Source organism: Dasypus novemcinctus, chromosome 14 (genome assembly GCF_030445035.2).
Source record: "Dasypus novemcinctus isolate mDasNov1 chromosome 14, mDasNov1.1.hap2, whole genome shotgun sequence".
Classification (NCBI taxonomy): domain Eukaryota; kingdom Metazoa; phylum Chordata; class Mammalia; order Cingulata; family Dasypodidae; genus Dasypus; species Dasypus novemcinctus.
In genome coordinates, this window is record NC_080686.1 from 77,293,642 (window position 1) to 77,306,002 (window position 12,361).

The following is a 12,361-nucleotide window of genomic DNA, read 5'->3' on the forward strand; positions in this document are numbered from 1 at the left end:
ATCTTAGACCTATTCTTCCTTCTCCTTCCCCTCAGAACTTCTGGTAGTCACTGTCTTTATATCAATGAAAAAAGTTCTTCCCTTGCTAGAATAATAATAAGTCTATAATAGAATAACAATAAGTCTACTGTAGTCCATTGTTCATTCCCCAACCTTGAGGATTTGGGGATGGTGATGCCCACTCTGTTTCTAATTTAGAGTAGGCTTAGATCCATGGGGCAGATGGATGGAACTATCATGTTTGCAGTTGTAGATACTCGCCATTCCTTGGGATGGGCATGGTCCATCATCATCTTCTTGTTAGTTGTCCTGGGGGAGACCGATGAACTGGAGGTGTTGCAAGTCTTCTGAGATTCAGGGCTCAGTTGGCACATGAATGGACCAAAGATTTAAGTCTCTGGGATGTATATTTAACAAGTATAGTGCTAAATATAGGTTCAAATAAGAGGGGCAGAGAAACCATGTGTAGGGAAATTATAAATGAATCTAACTCTGTTACAGTGGGAGCATAAATTCCAAAGTAAGGCCCACTGAAAGGGTACCAATTTCTGAGCTTGTCTATGCTGCTCAGAGTCCTCAAGAGCCCCAATATTTGAGGCACTGTTTACTGTGGTAGTCAATGAGATCCTGCTGAGATCTGCAGAAGCATAACCACTCGAATGACCTCCTGACTCACCTTGAAACTCTTAGCCATAAAAATTCATTTGTATTTAACTTTCTCCCTTTGGTCAAGGTCATTTTCTGGATGCTCTGCTAGGCTAATTCGTTCTTGGTAATAATCCCTAGGTGTTAGGGAGTCTTATCCCTGGGAGTCAAGACCCATGCCATGTGGAAGGTAGAGCGTATATATGCTGAGTTTGACTTAAAGAAAGGCCACATTTGAGCAAGAAGGAAGCTTTCCAAATCTTAGGCAATATATAATACTGTTTCAATTTCACAAGAAAAGGTTCATAAGTACAATCATCAATACCAAGAACCTGGCATAACAGACTGTCTTCCTTCACTAGGCATTGCCCTTGTACTCGGGATTTCTTGCCTTCCAATTAGAGAATGTTGCAGACCTCCCCAGGATGGGAATTCAATATTCTTTTGGTTATTGTGTGGGTCTCCATCCACCAAGACAATGCCCCATGACCATTTGAATATATTCATATGTCTTACTTTTATTAACACCAATTTACATACTTTTAAGTTTATATAAAAAAAGTTTTCATTATTTCCATTTGAAAATCTACCATAAAAACAAGTGGACTTTTAAAAAAAATTTTATTGTCTTTTTTAAAAAGATACATAGATCACAAAATATGTTACATTAAAAAATATAAGAGGTTCCCATATACCACATCCCCACCCCCACCCCCACTCCTCCCACATCAACAACCTCTTTTGTCTTTGTGGCACATTCATTGCATTTGATGAATATATTTTGGAGCACTGCTGCACCGCATGGATTCTAATTTACGTTGTAGTTTACAGTCTCCCCATTCCATTCAGTGGGTTACAGCAGGACATATAATGTCCAGCATCTGTCCCTGCAGTATCATTTAGGACAACTCCAAGGCCCGTAAATGCCCCCATATCACATCTCTTCTTCCCTCTCCCTGCTCTCAGCAACTACCTTGGCCATTGTCTCCACATCAATAATACAATTTCTTCCATTGCTAGAGTCACAATAGTTTTATAGGAGAATACCAGTAAGTCCATTCTAATCCATATTTTATTCATCCATCCTGTGGACCCTGGGATGATGATGTCCACTCCACCTCTAAATTGAGAAGGGACTTAGATCCCACATTGATGGATATGATTCTCCTGCTTGCAGTTATAGGCACTCTTGGTTCCCTGGTGTGGTGGTTGGCCATCTTCACCTTCCTGTTAGCTGACCTAGGTAAGTCCAATGAACCGGAAAGCAGGAGTTACAACTCTGCTGAGGCTCAGGGTCCAGCTGGCAAATGAGTTTATATGGCTAAGAGACTTCAAATGAGTCGGGAGGTCATCAAAGGGGTCGTGCTTATGCACATCTCCGTAGGATCCCAGAGACAGCCAAAGTAGATACAACCCCAGCTACTGGTGCTCCTGAGGGCTATGGAGATACACAGATTCTACAGTCATGGCAGATGGCTCTGGAATTCAGTGGCTTGTTAGTGGGCCCTATTTTGGAATTTGTGCTTCTGAGTGTGACGGATTTGGACTCAGATGTGACCTTTCTACACATGTCTTGTCTGTCACTTTTACTGAACCTGTGGTTGGTGCTGGGGTTGGTGTATACTCAGGAGACTTGGATAAGTAGACTTTTTTCTTGCCATTTTTGAAGTAGTGGTAAAAGTTGAAAGGCTATAAAAGATTGGAATATATATATTATTTGGGACTTATTTTGAAAAATTAATTTATTATTTTAATTAATAATATTTTCCAATAACATTTTATTGAAGTATATCATTCATACATGAACATGTATAAACAATAAGTGTAAAGTTAAAGTAGTGGGCTTTCAAAAAAAAACCCATGCATATCATCATACAGGGCTTCTATACATCACCCCACCTCTAACAATTTGAATTGTTGTAGAAAATTTGTTACAAACTATGCAATAGCATTGTCAAAAAATTATTACTAGCTATAGGCCATATCTTATATTTGGTGCATTTTTCCCCAACCCACCCAATTATTAATAGTTGATAAGAGAAAGTTCTCATATTTTGCCTATTAACAAAGTCCATCTTCCACCACTGGATTCCCTATGTGATATAGTCTAATGCTTTGTACAATTCAGAGTTCACTTGTGGCTCTCATTTTCATCATAGAGTTGTGTTGTCTTCACCTCAGTCAATTTTAAAACGTTTTCATAAACCCAAAAGAAAAATCCCTTACTCCCTTGTACAGCCATATTGATGTCTCTTAGAATCTATGTTATATTTTCTTTGCCATTGTTTCAAAAATAGTACAATTTTACTCTTAACTATTATCCATAAGTTACAATAGTTGTTAATATTCTCTAGTTTCCTTTCAATTTTTGATATTTATGTCCACAGATAAAATAATTTCATTTTTTCAAGTAGTTTTTCAGATCAACTATACAATAAGTTAGTAATGAGACAAACCATGTTAAATTTAATTGGTTTTAGTATTTATGCCTTAACATTTATGTTTCATGTCTTAATGTTTTATATGACAGCATTTATTAATTTATTTAAAATATTTACTGAGTACCTACTATGTGTCAGGTGTTATATAGGTTAACATGAAAATAAAAAAACAGTTCTCATGGACCATACTTCCATATCAGTGGAGGTAAGAGACTAGTGCAATGGAATATATAAAACAAGGTAAAATGAAAGAGAATGACATAAGCAGCTGGAGGGGAATCATTTGTTAGTTTGGAAGGTTCACTGAAGAAGTGACCTTTGGAAAGAGACAAATCTGACATGTTATAAACCGGGGAGAGCCCCCTTCCTGGAAGTGGAAATAAGACTGTGTGCCTAGAACACTGGGTAGAGGAGAGACTGACCTGAGATGTAGAGAAAAGATAGGTCAAATAGAACAATTTAGGTCAAGTTAAGGAATTTTTATTGTATTCAAATGTAATAAAGAGACTTTGGAAAGTTAAAGCAAGGATGAGATAATACAATTTAAATTTTAGGGAACTCTCTGGGTGCTGTGCAGCAGGGATTACAGGGGAAAGTAGTGAAATCATGAGGCCAGTTAAAAACTCATTGCAGATATCAGGCGACATGTGATGTTGGTTGAACTTGGGGAATAGCAGTTTGGAAGTAGAAAGTAAATATTTTGAAATTTACTTTGGAGTTAGAACTTAAAGGATCGCTGATGTTTAGATGTGGGTGATTTGTGAAAGATAAGATTCAAGAATGACTACTGATGATTGGTTTGAGCAAATCTGTTATATTTATTCAGTTGGGTAAGACTTTGAAGAAATAATCTATAAGAGTAGGTAAAAATGCCATTGTGTGGTATAAGTTTGGGATGGGCATTTGACATTGATGTAGAAATGTTAAGTTGACATTGAACATATAAGGAGTTTAGTGGAAATATATAAAGAGCTTAGTGGAAAGATTAAGGCAAGGAATATAAATAGGTAAATCTTGGAGTTATCAACATATACATGGTATCTAAAACTGGGTACTTAATGGGACATAGTGAGAAATGATTTTTCAAAAAAAGGGATAAAGATGAAATTTAGGAAATCTAATGTTTAGAAGTTCAGGAATATAGTAGAGCTAGAAAATAAAATAAGAGAGATTAGTCATTGAGGAAGGTTGGAAACCAGAAAGCCCGTGGTGTCATAATATCCAGGAAGAAAGGAACTGCAGAAAAGGAAATGGTCATCTGCACAATTGCTGCTGAGAAGACAAATAATACACAATTAAATTCTTTTCAGTAAATACTCTTATTTTGGTTCCAAGCTCTGTTTTTCCCTTCGGAATATGATATTGACAAAAGTTTCTCCTCCTTATAAGTCAGCAATGAGGAAAAAGATGTAATCACTGTAGAGGGCAAAAATAAATAAAATTGGAGTTTCAATAAAATGGAGCAGATTGAAGACTAGCCAAAATAGATGGAGAGATGAGAAAGGGAAGGTGAAAGGTATAGACAAAATTTTTCTTTAAGTTTTGTTGTAAAATGGAATAGAGATATGGACTGCAATACTAAGTCCAAAAAGGCACTAAGTTCACAGTAGCTGTATTTATTCATATTATCCTGAAAGTGGACATGAGGTTTTTAAGGCATATGAATTCTCCCCTGGGATGGCTAATTTCATTGGAGTAATAATTATAATAACATGTTGTCTTATTCTTTCTCCTGCTTTTGTTACTTGTTTTTCATTTCTGGACCTACTAGAATCTCATTTCTCTCTTACTACTGAGTTTTCTCCTACAAATAGGCATCCTGCAGTTCTGCTTAGACACTAAAAGTTTTTATTTGTTTGTTTGTTTGTTTTTCTGACATACTACCTCTTCAAGTTTCTGTCCTTGGTATTTTACAAATGTCTTAGAAACGTTAATAAACTCAAGTTACTTATCTCTTATTTTTCTGGCCCCTGGCTATCTGCCTCACTCTTCTGAAACTTTCATTAACATAACCTGAAACTTATGAAAATTGATCCAAAAATTTTTCCACAGTATTCATTTAGTTTGTCACCAAGAGAATCTTTCTTGAAATCTATTTTTCTAACATTGCTGATGGCAAAATCTTCAGTTGATTGTGGATGAAATCAGCCATAGATGCAATTAACTCACTGAGGATTTAAGTCCACAAAACATCTTCTTAGAAACAATCAGGCCAGTGCTTGCTTGACCAAACAGCTGAATCCCATAAGGTGGCCAATTTGTCATGTGAACTTAACCACTACTGGCATCATTTGAATTTTTAAGTTTCCTAAGTCTGTATTTGATGAGACATTATAACGTAGTAGTATAGACTTCATGATCTCAAAGCAGACATTGTGGATTCAAACTCTGACTGTCCCAATTATTATTACTTTTAGTGAAATGCTTGAATTGTAACATTCTTTCCTACTTCAAAATATGGTGGAAAATACCTCAAGGGTTCTTGTAAGAATTTGATAGATATGCCGGCATATAAGTGTATAATAAATGTTACCAATTGTTAATTTCATTATTATATTATGTTATATTTTGATATTGATGCTCTAACAAATTACCACAAACTTTAAATAAATTTATTATTAAATAATATAAATTATTATTAAATTTATTAATATAGTTCTGGTGGCCAAAATTTCGAAATCAGTCTTTCTATGCAAAATAGAGGTATCCGTGAGTTAGCAGCTGGGTTCCTTTTTCAGCTCCCAAAATCCACCTGCAGTCTTTGTCTCATGGCCCCTTTCCTTCTGTCTTCAAAACAAGAAGCATATTATCTTCAAATCTCTCTTTCTGACTGTGACTTCCTTCTTCCACTTACAAGGACCTTTGTGACTCCATGGGACCCACATGGATAATCCAGGGTAACATTCCCATCTCAAATCCTTAATTGTACCTGCAAAGTCCCTTTTGTCATGTAGAGCAACATATTCATAAGATTCAGAATTTACAATGTGGGCATTTTTTTCAGAGGAATTATTCTGCCTACTCCAAGCAGAACCTCTAAGTTTTTGTCTTATTCGTTTTATTTTTAGTTTGTATAGCACTGAATCTGTGGGAAAAATAAATGAAACACAAATGGAAGAATAAATAAGTAAAATTTAGAAAATATCACAAATACTTGGATTTTCTATTGTACTATTGATGAAACTTCATGATTTAAAACAGGTCTAGCCACACTCCACTAGAATAACAACAAAATTAATAGGTGTAGGCTTACTTATCTATTATAAATAGGCTCACCTACCTATTATAAATTAGCTTGGGATATAGCTTCAACAAATGGTATGCTCTCAGCAAAACTATCCATCATCGTGTTAACTTGTCTCTCATTCAGTTTTGCACTCTGATTACAATGGTAAGAATATGTTGGATGAGTGACACATGTCAGGTATGTCCCTTTGAGGAGGATGAACACTAGAGTTTAGATCATGAGGTGTGGGGCTGCTTAGGAATTTCCAAGGCTATTTTTACTTCAACAACATTTTACTTCACAGAATATTAATAGATTTTCTATATTAAATTAAAAAAAGACATTTAGCTTTAACTTAATGGAGGCTTAATTTAGCATGTTTAGATAAAGTTATCAAAATGATGCGAGTTACATAAATAGGTTGCGTTGTTCATTATATTTCGAAGTGTTGCTTTAAGCTACAGTGGAAGAGCTTTGCTTTTGAATGGGTTTATTTACACACTACTCACAGCTATTTTTCAAAATTCTGTTTTTAAGGTTTCACAAAGCTCAGTGGAATTTAGCTCATCCATTTAAACTTTAATCATGGGAAAGAAGTACATAGATAATGATATATTGATTCAAAATACGGCCATGAAATGAGATGAAAATGTTCATATCTTGATTGAAACATGAACATTTACAAGGCTATTCTCTTTAATTCACTTTATGTCAGCATCATCAATAGAGTTTTCAATGCTATGATTCAGTATTTATTTACATTACAGATGCTCATATTGAAAGTTGTTTCAATCAGTTTACATTGCTGCAGGCAGAAAATTCTGTACATAACATCCTTAATATTCATGCTTCTTATACAATATGTTCCAAATTTTAGCATTTTATAATAAGCTACATTTATTTGTTTAAAATAACACTCTATCATAGTATTGATTGTTATATTTTCTAACAGATTTGAACTATTTTAAGAAATATCTTTTCTGAAAGTTTTATCAACATTCAAACCTGTCAGTAGGATGCTTTCATTTAGGGTGTAGATATTTTGGAAAAAATCAAATTTATGAATATGAAGAAATAAACACTGAAAGATATAAGTGCCCCAGCAAATTTTTTATTTTGTTTTAGGTTAATGCCTACTCAGAAGGGTGATAGAAGTGCCAAGAATATTGTTAAGGAGACCCAGGGGCTTATTCTCACATAAATCCCAAAATGAAAGAAATAAAAAATCTTTTGGAAAATTGTGGAAGGTATCCTAAGGGGAGACATTCTGGGGTCTGGCATGACATTAGGGCAGGAAGCAGAAGCTTGAAAATCTTAGAAAAGTCTACTATAACCTTTTTTATTCAGCTCCCCTTTGAGGTTGACCAAACATTCCATTTCTGTAAGAAATGTCCCATTTTACACCTGTTGCCCTCTGTAATTATTAATATCCCTACCTGATACTCTCAAAAGTTGTCCTTGCTATGGGTCTTCCTAGTACTTTTGGTGTAATTTTTCTGTAAGTGTAAAACTAAAATTTCTCTAAAAATATATATTTTTAAAGTGTCCTTATTAGGATGATAAATTATAGGACCACATAAAATGTAGGAAGACATTTCACTATTAAGAAGAAATTACTCTCCAAGTTAAAACGTAGCTAGAAATTGAGCCAAATTCTCTTGGAACAATAAATCCTAAAGTTTGAAGACCAATTTTTGAGAACTGGTCTCTTTGATGTGTATATTGCTTGTTTAGTCTGTGACAGCTTCATTAAATTGGTGCAATTTGCTTTGATAGAACAGCGATTGTATTTAATTTCAGAGTAAAATCTCTTGAGAACCCCAAGCTAACAATTGCAATATGAGAAGCTTATCAACTATTTAAATTTTATGTTAAGGATTTGTTGTGCTTAATGGAATTTTTTCAGGATCTCAAAGTTCGAGAAGAGAGTAAATTAGGAGACATTTGTTTATAAATTACTGTTCTAAGGAAGCTTTACAAACCCAGAGATTAAAATGATTATATACACAGTGTTTGCTTATTATTAGTTTTTCTGGCTTAATTTGCTTTTTATCATTTATTAATGTGCAGGGCTTTTTGTGAGATGACATTTATGAATAAATATTAACAGCAATCAAATTAAAATACAATAATCTATTGTTTTTGTTTTGTATCTGCATTGTATTTTTTAAAGTGCTATGGACTTTGAGGAAAATAGCTATATAAACTCTGATTTTTTGCCCCTACAGAAAACATTTTGCCACCAAAAGTAACAATAAATGTCATCATTACAGCAATTAATAATAGGGCCAGTCAAAGTCTTAGTAAGAAAGAGAAGAGACACTCAAATTGGGTAATTTTTTAAAAAACAAACTACCTCTATTAAGCTACTACTTCAGTACTTGCATTGATTTGTTTAAAAAGAAAGATGTTTGAAATACCAAAGTAGTACACACAATAAATGGAAAATAAGGATGCATAGTGTAGGAGATACATCAATTATTTTTATCTGTTGAAGAAAAAATTTGACACACAATAGCATTTTTGAAAAAGCAGCCAAAGTATCTGGGAGAGGATTCCAAACTGCTAGAAAAATAGCTTAAAGCTGTGGACCACTCACTAAATTATATTCACTGTGTATCCTGAAGCTAACCTCACTGGCACTGAATCCTCCACTACCCAATTGAAAAAACAGAAAAAGTGCCAGGGGACTTTTAATAAACAGTATTTTTAGTTTTAAAGTATCTGACAATTGCTCAAATATACTAAACCACAAAGAAAGCCCTGTAGCAATAAGTTACATAGAATCTGAATTCAATAACTTAAATGTGATAAGGTTGATATAATAATACTGCATGATTATCTAAACTAAGTTCTTTAAAGTAAAGAGATAATTAAAAGATTGAGACTTGGTTTCAAATTTCTGCTCAGAAGAGTGATGTCAGTCAGTATTCTAGCAACAGTGATGACATCCCATTACTGTAAATGCAGAATGTTGATCTACACATTACTTTGAATTACACTTGATTGAAGAAAATTCTATGTACATGTGGGTCTGTATTCCATGTGCAAATTTTTAATGGTGCAGGTTTTTAATTACAGCTGGGTTTAACAAATACTTTCTGACTTCTAAAAGTTAATATGAAAGCATTTCCTAAACGTGAACAAACTTAGTGTTAAGCAGGTGACAACAGTTCTTTCTCCTGTATGGGTGATGAACTTTATGTAGCATTAATTCCCAAGGTATATTTGCTTCTGAACCATACAACTTAGATGCTCTTCTTTCAGAGGCAGCTACCCCCTGCTTTACAACTTCATTGAAAAGCAGTGTGGCAAGCTGAAAGTGTAGAAGAGAGCAAAATTCGAAGGAAATTGAAAAGTGCGAAGTGTAAGTCCTTGAGTAGCCCGGAAGTTCTGGGCTAAAGCACCAAACTCTCCAAATGATTGAAAAGTCTACCTTACAGGATGCCTTTACCAAATGTGGTTCCGCCAAGGTTGCTGCTTGATGTCTATCACTCCAATAGAGGTGGGAACCCAATTTCTAACCGTGTTTTGCAGTATCCAGATCTCTTTGATATTACATCTGATTTTTTGCACCAAGGTGCAAAACACTTATAATATTCCACTCCTGATACCACATCATACCTTTCCCGCATAGAATATCCTATAATTCTCTTCTCTGACTATTCTTTTCTTTTCTTTATTAAAGGTGCAGCAATATTGAGGAACGTTCTTACATATAGCTCCTTAGGCACAACTGAGGTACGTAGTGGAAGAGGTCTGCTCATAAATATGCCATAGAAGCGAAATAACTGATTCCTTTGCTGGGGCCGGGTCTCCAGCCACTGCCCCGCCTTCGGACAGCTTTCGGGGACCACCTTTCTTAAGGCCTTCCAGACTGCCTTGATCATCTCACTAAAGTTTGTCCCCTCAAATTGGGTGATTTAAGGTGATTTAAATAATGGGACTCTCTTCAAAAGGTACAGAGGAAAGTGTGTTCTGCTGTAGAGAAATCATAGGGATATTGCAAGGGATATTGTAACAGAAGGGCTCTTATGACCCCTTCCTGTTCTAGGGAGCGAAATGGGAATAAATAGGTGGATCTCACATGTCCTTTTCCTTTCAATCTGCTGACTGCGTTCCCCAATGGTTGAAGCCAAAAGGCGCAGAAGCCAAGAGGGTCCGTTTATATAGATCCTACAGGCGTCATCCTCCCAGGGCAGAGAGGATAATTAAAAAGAAAGAGAGTAGCTCTCTAGGAGTAACTGTAAGACATCCAGCACAAATGTAGTCATTATCATGACTAATTCTTTGAACATTTACCAGTACATGCTAAGGACTGATTACATGTTATATAATTAAATCTGTAGAAGAAGTATATGAAATTGTAAACTTTATCCTCATTTAATAAATGTGTGATGGTTAGGCTAATGTGTCAACTCGGCCAGGTAATTGTGCCCAGTTGTTTGGTCAAGCAAGGACTGGGCTAACTGCAATGCAAGGGCATTTATGGACTTTAGTCTCCATTGACTTTACTGCAGTGGTAAACCATAGATAGCTGATTACAATTACATCAGTCAGGGAGATTGCCATCAGCAATGAGTGACACCTTATCCAATCAGTTGAATTCCTTAAAAGGTGAAGTGATTCCAGCATTGAGTGAGAATTTTCCAGCTCTTTTTTGGACAGCCAAGGTCTCCCAGAACTCGTCAAGAACTTTCACTGGACGTTCATCGGAGCCCCTGGATGCAGCCGACCTGCGGAACATGGACTTGTGAATCCCCCACGGTTATATGAGAGACTCATAAAATCGCATACTATTAACAGATATCTCTTGTTGATTCTGTTTCCCTAGAGAACCTTGACTAATAAAAAGTGACATGGAGAATTTAAGCAAATCACTCAGAATCATAAATCTACTTATTAGAAGAATTTTCATGAAACCCAAATCTGTTTAAATCCCTACTCATACCTTTCACCACATTATTCTGCCTCTTTAATATTTGGTCTAGAAATTTCTGTGAAGTATGGGGCAGAAGATTATATATATTGGGGACCATGGGAAACTATACAAGGAAGTATATAACCTAACGTGATAAATTGTGATATATAGAATGTAAGAGCTAGTTTAGCTAAGGGAAAATGACAAAATGAATTTGTATTGATCATAAGTCTATAGTTAGCTCTCCTACTAAAATGAACTTAGACAATCAGAGACAGTAAAGTCTGTTAAATCATATGAGAATATCTAGAGTCAGTTACTCCAGAATCACAATGAACTAAACGAGAAAGTAAAAGATGGTATGCACACTTGCATGACTGGGGGTTGTGTGATAGGGAATAGTAAGAAATGATACAGCTGTTTCTTTTTGGTGAAAAAATCAGAAAGAAAGAAGCAATACACACTAAATACTATTTCCCGAAGGCTCAAATCTTAGGAACTCAAAATCCATAAAAAATATTCCCTCTGCTTAAGAACATCATGGAAAATTTAAACCCTGTCCAAATTCCCTCCCTCTGTTTAGGAATGTGGTGAGAAATTGGCTTCTCTGAAACTCCATCATCCCAAATTTCTAACAACTTTTATTTCCCATTGGTGTTTTTAGAATGTTTGATTATGGGTGTTTGTTTTCAGTGACAATCACAGCATGTGAGAAGTACTCTTACTTCACCATTTCCCAATCAATCATTGCTTAATGGGTAAGGCCGGGATCTCCTTCCTTTATACCCTCAGTGTCACGTGTAGTTTTTGAATGACTGGTGTCCCTTACTATTCTTTTCACAGAGCAATGTCCTTTCATCTTGTGAACTTCAATTTTTTAAAAACTCTTGTTCATCTCAAAAGAATTTAATGTATAGCCATATGTATATATGGTAATAATAGCCAACCTTTATTTAGTTCTTACTATTTTCCAGGCATTGTTTAAAGGCTTTACATATACTATATTTTTTTGCCCTTACAACACTCCCATGTATCATTAGTTTATAACTGAGAAACAACATAGGCATGGATATAATAAACAAATTGTTGAAAATCACTAAGTCAGTAATTATGAGACAGGGGATTAAA

General features: G+C 35.2%; 1 pseudogene; it reads right to left on the reverse strand.

Annotated features, from left to right (window-relative positions):
• Positions 1 to 9,445: 9,445 nt before the first annotated feature.
• Positions 9,446 to 10,082, reverse strand: LOC101442221 (coenzyme Q-binding protein COQ10 homolog B, mitochondrial pseudogene; annotated as a pseudogene).
• Positions 10,083 to 12,361: the final 2,279 nt, after the last annotated feature.